We start from the raw sequence: 16,501 nt of genomic DNA, 5'->3' as shown, positions 1-16,501 counted from the left end.
GGGTATTTTGCCATAGCAGCCTGAGCAGATTAACACACACACAAAAGTAGAGAACATGATTTAGTGAAGCCACAGACCCATTACCCGCCTTCGCTGTTCCTGACAAGTGGCCATTTTTCTTTCATCCTTGTTCCCACCATGCCTCTGGCATCCGTTCGATTATTTAAAGATCCACTCATTTATTTTTGAGTGGGAGAAAGAGAGTGTGTGCACACAATCAGGGGGGTGGGACAGAGGGAGAGGGAGAGAATCTCAAGCAGACTGCCTACTGAGTGGAGCCTCACTCCAGACCCTGAGATCGTGACCTGAGCCAAAAATCAAGAGTCAGATGCTTAACCACTTGAGACACCTAAGCGCCTCTCTTCGATTATTTAAAACAAACCCCGACCATAATATCATTTCAATTACATATGCTAGAGTATGTAATTCTAAGATTTAAAGTAGAGCAATACGGTATGATACCTAAATATTAATAATCATTTCTTTCTTTCTTTTTTTAAGATTTATTTATTTGACAGAGATCACAAGTAGACAGAGAGGCAGGCAGAGAGAGAGGAGGAAGCAGCCTCCCCGCTGAGCAGAGAGCCTGATGATGTGGGGCTCGATCCCAGGACCCTGGGATCATTACCTGAGCTGAAGGCAGAGGCTTTAACCCACTGAGCCACCCAGGTACCCCATAATCATAATTGCTTAATACTATCAAATACTCTCTTTTAAAGAAAGATTTAATTTTTTAATTTTTATTTTTTTAAAGATTTTATTTATTTATTTGAGAGAGAATGAGAGAGAGCACAAGATGGGGGAGGATCAGCGGGAGAAGCTGACTCCCCACTGAGCAGGGAGACTGATGTGGGACTTGATCCGAGGACTCTAGGATCATGACCTGAGCTGAAGGCAGACGCTTAACCAGCTGAGCCACACAGGTGTCCCAAGAAAGATTTTATTTTTAAGGAAGCTCTACACCCAACGTGGAGCTCGAACCCACAACCCCAAGATCAAGAGTCACACATGCACCACCAACTGAGCCAACTAAGCACCCCAATACTATAAAAAGTTCATGTGTTTAAAATTCAAATGCTCAAATATATATATATATATATATATATATATATCCAGACATCATTCATGACTTACTCTGGTACATATTTCAGCATGCACATATTTCCTAACAGGAAGTACTTTCTCCTAAACGACCATAGTACAGTTATCCAATTCTGGGAACTTAGAATATAAATAGAGTACTATTATCAAATATAGGTACTCAAATTTTCCTAATCATTTCAGTAATGTCTTTTACACCTGTGGGGTTCATTTTTCTCAACCAGGATCCATGCTACATTTAGTGATAACATCTGTTCCATTTCCTTTAATCTAGAACAGTCCCCTACCTTTTTTTCTTTCCCATGAGATTGAGATAAAAAAAATAGACTGGGTGTTTGGTAGAGTGTCCCTCAATTTGGGTTTGTCTGATATTTCTTTATGATTAGATGTGTACATTTCAGGCAATTGGGCAAAGGTGCTATCCGGTCCTTCTATGTGGGGAGTGGTGGCATGTGGGGGCATGTGAGCTTTGTTTGTGGAATTATCAGTGATGCGGAGTTCCATCCCTTGGTTAAGGTGCTGTTCACATCTCCCCATGTATAGGTGCCTTCTCCTCTTTGGAATTACCAAATCATGTCGGGAATGACACTTTGAGACAATATGGAGATCTGGCTTAGGATACATTTTAACATTTTAAAAAGAGCTGGAGACCTGAATTCTCCTTGTTCTCAGGGAATAAACATTTTATTTGGGGATGGGGTGGGGGAGGAAGACAACAGAGCAGCAAATAAGCAAATACTTAAGAGGTTCAGAGTGTGAGCCAAGTGAAGGCAATGGCTGTCTTGTTTACTGTTGTGTCTGTTGTCTCGATCAGCACCTGGCACATACACATTTTAAAGACATATTGAAATCAGTGAATGAATGGCATTCTGTGCTATAAAGACTCTAAAATAGGATACTGGTTAGAGACTCTGGGGTGGGGTGAGGTGAGTTGTGTGGCTGTTTTAGGTAGGATGTTGAGTTGAAAAGAAGATGAAAAGCAAATGTAAAAGGTCCCTGAGGCAAGGCAGAATTTGGTGTGTTGATGAGCAGAGAGAGGACCAGGAATGGGGGTAGGGGGAAGGAGAGCCAGTCAGGCTGAATCCAGGTCCCCTCAAAATCGGCCTGATGGGTTGGCCAGTGGAGTGGGACTCTGCAGACCATGTTCGGTAGTGTGGCTTTTACATGGAAATCCTGGGGTCAGGGTAGGGGTTATAAGCAGAGAGTGATGTGATTAGGGATCCCTTGCTATGGAGAAAGACATCTCTTTGTGCCTTTCTGTGGATTCTTTTACCATATGGGGGGACCCACTGAGGAATCTAATAAAAGCTGTAAGTAAATGCATGCCATTTTGTGCACCGTTTCAGACGTCCATTTGGTCCATGCCAAGCCCCCCAGACAGATAAACTGATAAACTGAGACTCACATCTACTAATAACTAGCACCCTTAGTCTGAAGAGCCCTTAGTCTGAATCAGGCTGTGTTCTAAGTGCTCTAAACATAACTCAGTCTTTGCGGTAATCCCAGAAGGAAGGTCCTTGATGATCCCCATTATGTAGATGGGAAAAAGAGAACTAGAGACAACCTTTCCCACGATCCCATAGGCAGTCAATGACAAAGGAAGGGTGAGTCTCTCTCTTCCTAGCTATTAGGTGAAGACTCCCTCCAAGTTAACCCAATCTCAGGGGTCAAGGACACCCTGAAGTCCATACTAGGTCTTTCCAAAGGTCTTGGGCTCAGTGGCTAGAAACTTTGGTTATTTAACCCTAGTTATGCCAGGAAGGCTGGACAAAGGCAAGGGGTGTCATTGTTGGGTCCCGGGAGGACCCGAGGCTTGGAAGGCGGGGAGGCTGAGCTGTGGAGTCCCACGGCTGGCGCGGTGGGCAAGGCGGGGAGAGGAGCATCCAGTCAGGGTGTGCGTTGTGTACATTTGCTGCTTGTTACCTTGTGTCTGCTCCCGGAGTCCGTGGGAGTATTTGAGTCTTAGTAAATCAGAGCATAGGCTCGGGAAGGAGGTTGCGTGGCTTCAACTCCCGCTCACGGCTCACTAGCTGGACGATTTCGGGCAAGTTACTTAGTGTCTCTGTGCCTCCTTTTCCTTGTCTGTAAAATGGAGATAATCACAGTTTCTATCTCATAAGGCCTTGTGAGGGAGGAGTCAAGGAGATGGTGCATGTCAGGTGCCACCTAGCCTGCAACGGGGAGGCTCCTCAAGGGCAGCCTATTCGGTCTAGTGTGTCATTCAGCACCGTGTGCGGGGTGACATTCCATCAGCTTCACAGCGCTTCCCCTGGGTGTTATTGTTACCATCCCGTGTATTCCTGAGCGCTTGGAGGAGCTACATCGATACTTTCCGGATCTTCTGTTCCTGTGGCTAGTTACAAGGTTACCCCTGGCATCCACTCTTAGACCCTGGCGCGAACCCGGGTTCCAGAACCACTCCCTTTCCGCAGCCTTGCGACCCCGGGTCTACAAGCCAGAGCTACCTCCCCTGTCTGGGAGGCCGGCGTTCCTTAGCCACGCCCAACCACCCCCGTCACCCCTAAGCCCTCCAATCCCAGGAAGGAAGCCGTGAAGCCACGCCACCTGTCAATTCCAGGTCTCTGTGTGCACAAACCCTCCCACACTTTACCACGCCTTCCTCCGTTCCCGCTCTAGCCACGCCTTCTTCCCCACCTGGTCCCGCCCCCCAAATGCCTTAGGCCTTGAGCAGTCACTAGATTGTGGAAGGGTGTGGGTCCTGGAGACTTTATTTGCCCTCAAAAAGTTCTTGCCATGGGAGGTTGGCGAAGTACATCTTGCCCTAGGGACACATGAATCTCTGGGCCTTGGGGTGTAGGCAGCAGTGGAACCGAGAGATCTCTGCCCACCCCCTCTTTGTCCGTAAGTGATCTGTATTTCCAAAAACCTCTCCAGGGATCAGTCTTCCGGTGGGGAGAAGAGAGCCAAAGGCACCTAGGGTGATGTGGGGATACCCCTCACCAAAGGCCACTTGTTTTCTACCTTCATCTTCAAAGTTCCACCCAATCTCTGGAATCTATAGCAAGAGAGGAAAGTGTTATGATTGTTTTGTTTTGTTTTTAAAGAGGGGTGGTCAGAATTGGGTAGGCTCCCTCTTGCCTCTAAGATACAAAACTTAAAAAAAAAAAAAGAAAGAAAAGAAAAGAAAGGGAAAAATGACACTTCATTTACTAAAATCAACAAATGAACTACATATTGGGAACGACCCAGAGTGGGGGTCATGCCTCACTGAGTGAAGAGAGGGGGGAAGGGTGGCTCCAGGAAAGGTGAGGAGGGGGCTTCTGGGTTTTGCCCCCAGCCCTCCTGTCTGGATTTCTCTATTTTCAGTTCTCTTTTTCTCTTTCTCTGGGTCTCTACTCACCCCCTCTTGATCTCTGTCTCCCTCACTCCGGGTCTCTATCCCCCATCTCTCTAGCTCCCCTCTCTTTTGTGTCACTGTCCCAGATCTAAGTCTCTGTCCCTTTCTCTGACTTCTCCCCTCCTCTCTGTGATCTCTGTCCATTTCTCTCTGTTTTTGAGTTTCTCTGCCTTCTCAATCTCTGCCATCTATCTGGACTTTTGGCCATATCCCTTCTCAGCCCTTGAACGCCAGGCTGAAGATTGTCCATGGATATCTCTCCCCATCAATTCCAGGGCTGTAATCCATTCTTCTCCTCCCAGATTCCCCTTTTGTATCACTGGTAAGGGCCACGTGACTAGTGCTCGTGAATGGAAGACTGGCAGAAGCGACAGAAAGAAGTTAGAAAGGCTTCTGCACCTTCCCCTTCCTGGTGATGGTGGAGCCCATAAATGGACACCTGCTGTAGGCCCGCATTGTAGTGTTGTGTGAGCAGGAGCTAACCTACTGTTGCCCTAAGCCACTGAGATGTCAGGGTTTATTTGTTATAGCAGCTAAAACTACCTTACCTAATACCATGCCCACCCTTCCTTCCCATACAGAAAGCTGACAAGACCACGCTAAAAATCCTGAATTTTCAACTCACATCCATCTCCAGTGGTGGGACAATGTCCTCTCATATTAGGACCCAACCCACATCCTGCCAAAAACTGAGTCAACATTTAAAGGTAATTTTACCCCAATCTTAGTCTCCACCTTTGACCTACCTGACTCTGACCTCCGGTAAATTCCTAGTTCTGTTTCTGTTATAACCTACTTCAACTTTCTCCTTAGTGCCACTCTTGTCTTGGCCTAATTCTCTTTCTAATCGCCTTGGCTCTGATGCAACCCTTAACTGTAAGTTTGATTATTATGACCCACTTATATCACAAGTCTAAACCTTAATCCTGGTCCTGAGAAGAGAGTCACCCTGACCTTGATCCCAGCGTCAGCCCCAATGCAGTCCTAAGATCCAAATCCAGCTCTGATTTTAGATATAATCCTAGCCTTGATTTTGAGTCTGGCTGTCTTAACTTTATAACCAATCTTTACCCAGGTCCTGGTACCTAGCCCTAACCCAAACCACGGCCATAACCTGAACACCAGGGCTAATTGTCACCTTTACCTGAATCTTAACCTTGTCTTCAAACCTCAAACCAAACTCTACCAATAATGATTGCTACTGATCCTTAATCTTAACCTTAGCTTGATCCTTAATTTCTAATCCTAATTGGACCCAAACACAAGTTCTAAGAGTTTCACATGATTTGGAGTCATCCCTGACTCTTCTTTCTGTTTTACTTCCCACCCCCAGTCTGCCAGTCAGTTCTGAGAGTGCTACTTTCACATTCTATCAGTGTCCGACCATCCCTCTCTACCTCCACAGTCGCCAGGTCTGACTACCATCATCTTCTTCCTGGACTGCTGCAGCCACCCTCCCCCCGGGCTCTATGTTCATTCCACTCTTCTAACCCTCAACCCAAAGGGATCTTGTTAAAACCTGAGTCAGCTCACATCTCTTTGCTCAGAACACTCCCATGGCTTCCATCTCACTGGGAGGAAAAGTCAAAGTCCTATATTGGCCCCCAAGATTCTAAATAAAATGGCCCCCTTTGTTTCCTATCTGACCTCCTTTCCTCCTCCCCTTTCCTCGCTCACTCTGTTCCAGCCACCCTGGCCTCCTTGCTAGTCCACACATACTCCAGGCACATCCCACCCCAAGCTCTTTGCATTTGATGTTTTCTCTGCCTGGAATGCTCCTTCCCCCGATATCCACATGCCCACCCCCAACTCTCCTTCAGGTCTTTACTCACATGTCACATGTCCAGTAAAGTCTTCCCATTCAGCTTATTGAAAATTGCAGTGCCTCTCTCTTCCAGAATCCTGTTTTCTTTCTCAGCCTCATTTTTCTTCATGACATGTATTATCATCTAGTGTAGTGTGTGGTTTATTTATCTTGTTTACTGTCCATTTCCTCCCATGGAGCACAAGCTCCCCAGGATAGAGAAAATTGTCTCTTTTGTTACTCAATGTCTAGAACACTGCCTGGCACATAGTAGACGCTTAATGAATATTTTTGAATGACCATGTACTTCCTGAGAAGGATGCAGCTCCATTTCCCTGTAGTTCTAAGATGATTGTGTAAGAGGAAGAAGAGTGAAGAGGGGCTGGGGTGGCAGTGGCCACAGCTTCCACAAAAGCAAGTTGAGTGTTCAATTACACCTGGTCAACAGAGGGCGTGGCTCTGTCCCCAAGCCCCTGTGACCACTTTTCAGCTGACCAGGAACTCCCTAAGCTTTTGGCTCATGTCCACCTGCACTGAGAGCCGCTGAGAAGCGCGAAAGCCTGGGTTCTCTTCCTAATTTGTCCGTGGAACCAGGGGCACCCATATATTCCGCCCCCTTACGGCTCTGAGCCTCCAGTTCAGCTGAGAATGGGGTGAAGGCTAAGAGGGAGACTCCCCTCACACTGGAGCTGGAACTGGAGATAGGGGTGGGGATGAGGCAGGAACACCGTGGGGCTCGGTACAGCCAGTGGCGACGAAGGAGGAGAGAGAAGGCCATAGAGATGGAAGGACTAAAATACAGCTGGCCGGCGAAAAGAGTCAAAAAAGAGAAAAATAGAGACAAAAAGAAAGGCCCAACGTGAGAAGCACAGGAACACAGAAACAGAGGTGGACAGAGGACGAGTGTGTGCAATAATAGGGGAAAACGGCTCCCCCCAACATCTTTCCCGCCTAGCGTCTATTCGCTCTTGCCTAGCACTTTCCGGTGACTGCACGGACTGGTAAGCCAAAAACTACAGCTCCCAGAATGCCTTGCGGTGGGGTTCCGGAAGGGGGTTTAGGTTCCACCAATCAGATGCCTTCGCGGGAAGCTTGAATTTCTAACTCAAGTCAGGGGGGAGGGAGGTAGCCGCGAGGCCACTGCCCTGCTTGGGGATTTCTCAGAACTGGTGCGATTGCGGAACCAGCGGCAGGCTTCCTGATCGCGCTGGAGGAGCGGCAGTTCCCGGGCGGATATTTCTGGAGGGTGGATTTGGGGGTGCCTTGAAGGCTCGGACAGGCTCGGTATCCCTTCATAAGTCCTTTTCTGTTTACACTGGCCAGAGTGGATTTTGTTCACGCCACTGAGCAATACTGGGTACACAGAGAGGGAGAAAGAGATGCAGAGGCGGACAGAAACAGAAAGTCGGAGAGATTCCATCTCCAGCGGGGACAAGGAGAGAGACAGAGCCCTGCAGGGATACAATGAGATGATGATATTTTTTAAGGGGAGGGGGAGAAAAAGAGTGATAGAAGGAGGGAGATGGGGTGACACAGACACCCAGAGAAATACTGAAGGTAAACTGAGGCAGAGAGGAGCAGAGGCAGAGGCAAGGATAGGGAGGGGGGCAGAAACAATATCCCAGAGCTCTCCCCGGAATGTTGGCGTGGGAGTGTTGGAGAGGATCCTTTAGAGACTAAACTTCTCCAGAAGGCAGAGATGGAGGCCAGAGATTGGAGGGGGCCTGGGAATTGACTTGCCAAACTCACCAAAGCCTTGCCTGCTGATGGAGTGGTTTTCCTTTTCTCATTTTCCCCCCCATGCTTATTCCCAGCCCCAACCTTCAACAGCCCTAACTGAGGAAATCGTAGTGTCTCTGAATAGACTCTACACCTGCTTGCCACTCGCCTCTCGGGCCTTACGCCTGAAGACCAGCCTACTTGACTTGGGCAGAAGTGACAGTGGTGATTCAGCCACCTTTGAGGACTGAGGCCAATTCCTGAGCTTAGAGGACGACTGAGTGACCAAGAGGGGTGGAGGGAACAGAAAGAGGGTCTGCAAGAGAGGGAGACTGAGGCAAAGAGAGGTGGACCCAGGGGCAGAGAGATGGGGACCCAGGGGAGGGATGGGGCAGTGAGCCAGGCAAGCCGGATCTAGGATTCCCGGTAGTGGACTCAGATGACCGGGCTTCTCTAACTAGTTGTCCTGAATTCACTGTTGCCCCTCAGATGTCTTTCTTCTCTTCCTTCTAGAGTTGTCAGATAAAATACAGAATGCTCTGTTACATTTGGATTTTAGAGAAGTGACAGCTAATATTTTGTGTAAGTACAGCTCCAATATTGCGTGGGACATATTTACACTTAAGAAATTTTTTAAAAATATGAAATTCAAATCCCACTGAACATACTGTATTTTTATTTGCTACGTCAGGCCATCCTATCCCCATCTCTGTTTTGTTTCTGCCTCTTTTTTGTTTCCTCTTCGTGCTTGTCTTTCCCTCTGTCCTAGTCTGCCTCTACCTTCTCTGTTCTCTCCAGGCGACCTTGCTCTGATGTGTGATGGCCTCTCAGAGCCACTCCTGAAGACCCCGTCCCTCCACCTAGGCCCCCTCTTCCCTCTGTCCTCCCATCCCAGGCCTGTCTCTAGGGCCATCTCCCTCCTCCAGGCCACTGCTCCATCTTCTTTCTTCATCTCTCTTTTCATCGAGGCCCTCCACCCCTGAAGCCCACCCCCACCCCCACCAGAGGACAAGGTTTGAAGGCTTTCAGGAAGTTAGGAATCCCCCATTACTCACCTGCATCCCGACCTCATCTCCTTTCCTTTTCACCTCCTGGGTCAGAGAGGTCAGAAAGTTTCCCAAAGTCACACAGCAAAATAGAGACCAAACCCTCACCCCACCCCCAAATCCCTTCTAAGTTCCCTGCTTCCTGGTGGAAAATTCCTCTATTTTGCCAGAAAACGGCTGGTCTTGGCAATATTTCTGAACCCCAGGCAAAACTTGAGGGCCTGCAGGCAAGGACCAGAGTTGCCTGGGGTGCAGGGAATGGTAGACTTTTGAGCATCTACTATGCACTAAGAGTTGGAGATAACGGCTTCTGGGCTGGCAATATGGGAGCGGTGACTTGTGGCTGTTGCCATGTCCCTAGGCCTGAGAACATAGGGAGTGCTCGATAAATGTCTGTTGAACAAATGAATGAATGAATGAATGAGTGGATGAACAAAAAAACACACCCCAGGCAGTTGAGGACCCTTCTCCATGTCTGCTGCTCTCTTCATTCCCACCCCCGTCTCTTTCTCACTTTGTCCCTGCTCTGTCCCTTCTGCCTTGGTTTCTGTCCTTCCCTAGAGTTATTTTATTATTCAGATTCGGTCAGAGGGGTCTCCACAGTGATCACCACGAGCTGAGCATCTCTTCTGTGTCAGGCACTGATGGGGTGAGGCACTCGTGGAATCATTCTGGAATATTCCAGAAGGATAAGTACAGCTTTGGAGGATCTTTTCCATACATGAAGACTGAGACCCAGAGAGAGGAAACGAGATGCCCAGGTCACAGCAGAACCTAAACCTGTCTCTCTATCTCACGTGCCATTCTCCCTCCCCCTTGGCACGTTGTCACCTGCCCAGCCATCTCTGACTCCTCCACAACGTAAGGACATTCATACTAAACCCTGACTGCAGGGTCGTAAACTGAAATGTGTCCAGGGCGGGGCACATAACACAAAAAAGTAGTGGAGGGTTGGGAGGGGCTGAGGTTGTCTGCCTTGGCTGATGGGGAGAGCCTGGCCCGCTCCAGCCAGTTCTGGCCACCCAGAGATGCTACATCGGATTTCTCAAGAGGGTCTCGCAACCCACATTTTCAGAAGTCTCCTGAGGCTTAACTGCTGGCACCAAATTCACACAAAACGCTGTTCAGGTCAAACGAGATCACGTGTGCCCCAGATAGGCCTGCTGGCCGATTGTTTGCAATGTCTGAATTGTGTTTAGTTCCAAGTGCCAAAGAAGAATTTCCAGATTTCAGTAGAATATATGTTCCACGAAGACAGAGATTTTGGGGGTCTGTTTCGTTAACGGCTTTACCTCCAGCACCCAGAAAGGTGCCTGACACCTTGTATGTGCTCACTGTTTTTTTTTTAAGTGGGTGTTGTACTGGATCCTAGCATGAATCATAGAAATACCATTAAAAACATTTCCTTTGTATACATAGGGAGACAGAGGCTCTGAGGGGCAAATTCCCAGGGTTCTGGAGCAGCACTGGGATCTGAATCTGGATCTTACCTGACTCCAAAAGGGAAACCTGAGGCTATCCTGACTCTAGTTGGGGTTGTGCATTTGCAATTCTGTGTGTGTGTGTGTGTACGTGGGTCCAGGGGTGCGTTTGTGGGACTGTGGTGCCAAGTATTTGTGGTGGCGATGGTGGCATCGACCCTCCTGATTGGACACTGAGCGCCCCCCTCACCCCCCAGTTAAACCTGGAGCCTTGCTTCCCTCTGACACACTTCCTCTGGGTGCTCACCCAGTCCAGAGAGAATAATCCACCCTTCCCCTCCTTCCCCCTCCTGGGCCCATCCTCAGGGTTCCCCCCACCCCCTCCCCTAGATACCCAAGAGCCCAGAGGGAGAGGGGGGGCAAGAATTTAGGATGAGGGTGAAGGTGCAGGGAAGAGGGAGAGGAAAGGGGATGGGTTAAGAAGGAGTGTGTGATGTCAAGCAAAAAAGACAACATTAGACACAGATGCTGAGATGGCGTTTATCGCGGCAAAAAAAGGTGAAGTCGCCGAGGGAGGGGGGGAGGGTGTGGTGGGGGCCGGGGTGGGGGCCATGGAAGCTAATACATGGTGCACTAGGTCACACGACGGACACTGGGGGTGGGGGGGTGGGGGGCGTGGCCCAGGCATGGCAATGTGCGGAGGGGGAGAGGAGAGGGCAGCGGGCCCCAGCCAGGAGCTTCTGGAGGTGGTGGGGTAGGGGGTGGGGTGGGGGTGGGCGGCGTCTCTGGTCGCAGAGGATGAAAGGAATCAGTTAGAGGGGGTTGAATGGAGGCACTGGAGGCATGGCCACATGGCGGATGGTCTGGGCCCAAGAAATGGAATGTCAGGGCGGGACAGCAGGCAGCGGGCCAGCTCTGGGCTTGGGCTGTTAATCTAAGGATTGGGGACACCCAAGGGACCTTACAGATCCTCCAAGCCCCCCATTTTCCCAGAGAGAAAATAAGCCTGGGAGAGGCGAGCTTAAGGTCCCGATAAGGACTTAGCAGTCAGTTGTCCAAAGATAGTCATGCCCTCCTCCAACTCTCCTATCCCGGCTGCCCCAAATAGAGAAAGGGGACAGAGAGAGTCTAACTCCACCATTATCTCACTGAGGCTCCTCAGGGAACCCAGAGGGCGAACCCATTTTGTAGATGGGGCCAACTGAGACATTCCTGTCAGACTACTCCTTTCCACGCCTCTCCCACCTCCCTGCCACCTGTCACCGCATCGCTCTAGGAGTAATACTGATATATTGAAATCCTTAGCACTGGAGACAGGTAAGAGGACACACGTTGGGATTCTCCCAAATGTAACCGGGATGTGGGCCATGCCTCCAGGGGCCTGAGATGCCAACACAAAGAAAAAAAAAAAATGACTCCCCACGTCCCCTGGCTCAAACCCAGTACAAAAGTGACTATTTACAATGAAGGGGTGGGGAGTGGTGGGGGCACAGAAAGGAGTGGGGCCAGAGTGAGCGCTCCGCTGGCAGGAGGCCACGTCCCTGGCCCCGCCTTTGAAAGGGACAAAGCCAAACAGCTGAGATATTTATAAAGGTCACTCTCCCCAGAGCGGGGAGGACCCTAGGGGTGAGGGATGGGGGTAGGGCATGGGATAGGGTGAGGGTGGGGAGGCATGGGCGGTGGGAGGAGATGGAGGAAAGGTAGCTACTGCCCCTCGCCTACCCCCTCCCCCTTGCCGGACACACAGTTTTCCGTGGGATGAACACAGAAAGGGTTAATCAAAAAGAGTTCGATGAGCGAGTCTGACGGTCGAGTGGGGCGGGCTGGAGCAATGAGGCCGCAGGTCCCGGTGGCCGGTGGTGATGGAGTCACTTAGAAGATGAGAGGTTGGTGGTTTTGGGGGGGGGGGTGGAGCGGGTAGGGAGGAGGAAAGGGTTGGGGGGAGGGGGATTAAGCAGCCCCCCTCCCCCAATTATCTCTGGGAGACAAGAGTGTCCTGGACTGGCTGAGAGGGGGTTAAATACCAGCAGCCCCCGCCCCCACCGAGCCTACCCAGAGACGTTCCGCTTCTCCCTCCCTGCCACCCAGCAACCCCCAACGCGACTGGCAGAGGGCACCGAGACGGACCTTACACACACCAGCAGCGGCGCCACGGAGACAAGTCTCTCAACCACGGCGTCCAGACAGCTGACTGCAGTGGCGAGGGATCGGATAGCAGGGCTGGGTGTCGCGACTCCACGAGAGCCGTAAACTTGTGTCCCCGGCCCTCAGAGCCCCAACTTAGGCATCGCGATCCCGTTCTCCCCGTCGTGACATCCGGTTCAGGCTTCCGCGACAGCCGGCCTCGGAGTTCAAAGTCGGCGGGGCGGTGCGCGGCAAACAGCGCGAAGGCCTGCCTGGCTGTCGCGAGAGGTGTGCACCCAATCAGCAGCCTGGACGCCCAAATTGCCACCCTCGTCACCACTCTTGGTTAATACTTTTCCCACCGCTCAGCGCATCACGACCTCAAATCCTGGTCTTGCAACAGCAGTAATGAATGCAGGGGGATTCCCTCACTTTCCACAGTCGGCCACCAATCAGAAACAAAATAAGGAGGCGGTTGGGATGGAGGACTAGGCAAGAGAAACAGAAAGAGGGGGGTATTGACGTACTTGGGGATTAAGAAGGGGGAAAAGAAATACCACGCAGAGCAAAGTGGTACCATATTCTTCCAAGTATAGGTCCCCAACCGACTATAAGTCAACTCTTAACCAAACTCCACTTGGGGTACCCATAATAATTCCCACCTACAAGTCCAGGGCAGGAGTTAGGGCAGATAAAGATGGCATGATCTTCACCTTCTAATCCCCTAATAATTATTGCAGTGAAGTCTCCTTGCCCATGGAGAGATGGTTGGGACAGGGCAGAAGAAGGTTGCTGGGGCAGGTTGGCTCAGAGCCCCCTGAGAGGGGGGATGAAAGAGGTGAATTTGGCACATTTAACCCCTCCTTCTCATAAGTGCTTTGAGGTCCTTCTCTGGAATCCAGCTGACACCATCCTTGGGGCCAGCAGAAGAGGGGCTGGGCTTGTCTCCCCCTCCCCAATTTCTACAGATTTGCCAGAAGGAGGCAAGTGGGGTTCTCCCCGGCTGGTGGAATTGGGGGGGGGGGCTGTCCAAAAGGTTAGGGATTAGTTTAAGGGGAGTTTTTTTCTGTCTTTTTTTTTTTTTTCTTACAAAGATTCTAAGAAAAACTCAGGGTGGGAGGGGTGAGGAAGGGGGACCCAATTTAGCTAAGTGTCCACAGACTTTTTCAATGCCTCTTAGGGGCCTCCTCAGAGAGGGATGGTCCCGTTTCCTCCCCTCTAATCTGAGGTTCCCTCCCCCACCCCACCCCCCAGAGCGGCTCAGTTCCAAGGAAGTTTGGCACTTTTTTTTTAATCAGTGGGAAGGTGGGAGGAGGAAAGAGATTTAAGAGGGGTGAGAAGAGGGGAAAAGACAGACAAAGGTAGAGACAGGACAGGTGACAATGGGAGCCACAAGGAGAGAAAGTAGAAAGCCATAGGGAGCCTGAGAAAGAAAAAAAGAGAAGAGAGAGAGGGAGACTCAAGAGGGAGATGTTGGGAGCTGAAGGGCAAATGGGAAAGAACAGGGAGATAATTCAATGCAGCAAACACTTATTAAGCACCTACTGGGTGCTGAAGAGCAGGGGGCAAGGAGACCACTCAGAGTCTCTGAGATCTGACTGGCTAACAGGGAAGAGAGGGGAAAAAGAGGCGGTGGGTTTTTCAATGATCCCCATCCCTGACCCCACATCTGTGTCCCCTCTGAACATACTGCAGCGCAAAAGATTGAGGTCAGAATGCAGAAGAGACTTTCAAGGGACAGGAAAGATGGTAGAGTGAGTTTCCTAGGGTAAAAACAGGGAGAGGTGTGTGGCTCTCCACTCACCAACTTGGTGAGCAAACTAGCTCACTGAGCTAGCAAACTACCTTTCAGATAGTCCTGGCTGGTGGGGTAGGGGGTCCCCAAGAAATGTGAATAGGGAGGGGGTTGTCACACAGATACCTCGAGGGAACACTTTTCGGGAGGCCCAGCCTCCAGAGACGTGTCTGTGTGAGAGGAGTACTGGGTCCCTCTGATGGGGACCCAGACTCCCATGAATAGGGCTATAGAAAGCATAGGACAGACCGGGGCAGCTGAGGATGCAAATGATATGCAAATGAATGCCTTCAAATCCCACCTCCCCACTCCCAGACCTCGTTTTACCTCTCCCTGGCTCCTTCCCCTCCTCATCAGGGCCTGGGGGGCTGTAGGGGGGATATTCCAGCTAGACACTGCACCCAGTGGGTGGAGAGACTGTGAAATACCATAGGGTCTTCTGAGAGGCAGAGGGGAGCAGCGGCCCCCAGGGCCACCTCCACCTCCAACCCCAAAAGCTTCCCCCCCCTGCAGAAGATATGTACAAAGTTACATCAAGAATTGTTTTGGCACTCGAATCTCCATCTGGGTTCAGTCTGGAGATTAGGGGTGGGGGCAGCAGCGATGGGAGATGGGGGATGGGGAAATGGGGCCTGCCCCCCACCCTGGAGATGAAGAGGGCATGGAAAAAGTCACCCTAGTGCCCAGCTACAGCCTCCCATCAGGTGGAAGGGCCAGGGTGGGAAATTCAGTGCAAGGTACCTTGAAGGCTATTGCTTTCTAGGGATTTTCACATTTTGATTTGGGGGTGGCTCTCTAGCAAGGGGCAGGGGTCTCCCAGGCTTTAGGGGTGGGAATTGTCTCTGGCTTTTCTTCTCTCCCTTTGTGGGAGAGAGACGAGGAGGCCTGATTCCCCCAAAGCCATGGAGTAGAGAAGGGTCTGGAAGACCTAGGAGGGGAACAAATGGGGGAGAGGGTGGGCATGGGGTGCCCCTCCCCCAGAGATGCTGATGATGGAACCAGGGCACGGGAGGCCCTGCTTTGGGTTGGAGGAAGTGGAGGTGGTCTCCAAGGGGGAGGGGGAGATGGATGAGGGTAGAGGTGGGTCTCAGCTATCCTAAGTCCATAGGGTTGTCAGGCCCTGAAATCTCAGCCTGCCAACAAGGCCTTAGAGCTGACCACAGTCACAGTGCTCAGGGAGCCACTCCCAAACCAACTCTCAGGGCTGCCTGGCTTAGCAGACTCTGTCATAATATTCTAGCTCATCAAGGCCCATGGCAAGAGCACCGAAACATTCTGATCCCTCCAATACTGCCAAAGTACTCCAGCTTGCTGGAAACCATAAGCCAACTTAATCTATTAGACCACACAAAGCATTCACGCTCCAGGGACCCTACCGTGGCTCACTGAACCCTACACTGGGTCATGGTGGCCCGACCAAGCCACCACACATTCGGCTCACCAGACTCAATGAAACAAAGCCACGCAGACACAAGCATGCACACAAAAGGCGGGGGTGGGAATGGGGGATCTTTAACAGTTTTCACTAGCTCCATCTCCCACCCCTCCCTGTCAGGTGAGTTCACAGACTTGGTGTATTTGGATAGAGATGACCCTGACAATATTGGGTCTTTTTCCTTAGAGTTCTCCAGATAGGATCCAAGTCCCACCCCTTATTCTCCTCCTAGGCAAGACCCCCAGGCCAAGACCCATGGAGGAGGGGTGTGGGTAGAGAAGGAGTGTCAGTGACTGGCCATGGCCCAATCCAGGAAGTGCATGCTCCATTCCAATGACATCACAGGAAATAACCTGGAGCTGCCACAGGAAGTACATGCCCCCATGATGTCACTGAAGTAACCCTCAAGGGAGGCCCACTGAGACATCATAGGAAGTACCTGTCTGTCCTATCATCACAGGAAGTGACCTCTGGGGAACTACTTCCCGTGACATCATAAGGAGTACCAGCAGCACCCCAGAAAATACTTGACTCAGTGATATCCCAACAGGGAACTTCATTCCCATTACTCTAGGTAAAACCACAGGAAGTTGTTCCAGCCTCTCACAAGAGTCTTGCCCACAGGACTGGACCAATCCCAGAGCTGGCCTCATTCCCAGCATCACTGCACCCCCTCCCCCACTAGGGCCTGACAACAA

This window comes from Mustela putorius, unplaced genomic scaffold, assembly GCF_011764305.1.
Source record: "Mustela putorius furo isolate JIRA1106 unplaced genomic scaffold, ASM1176430v1.1 tig00000196_pilon_pilon_pilon, whole genome shotgun sequence".
Lineage (NCBI taxonomy): Eukaryota > Metazoa > Chordata > Mammalia > Carnivora > Mustelidae > Mustela > Mustela putorius.
The sequence above is the reverse complement of the archived record's forward strand: the minus strand, read 5'-3'. Positions refer to the sequence as shown.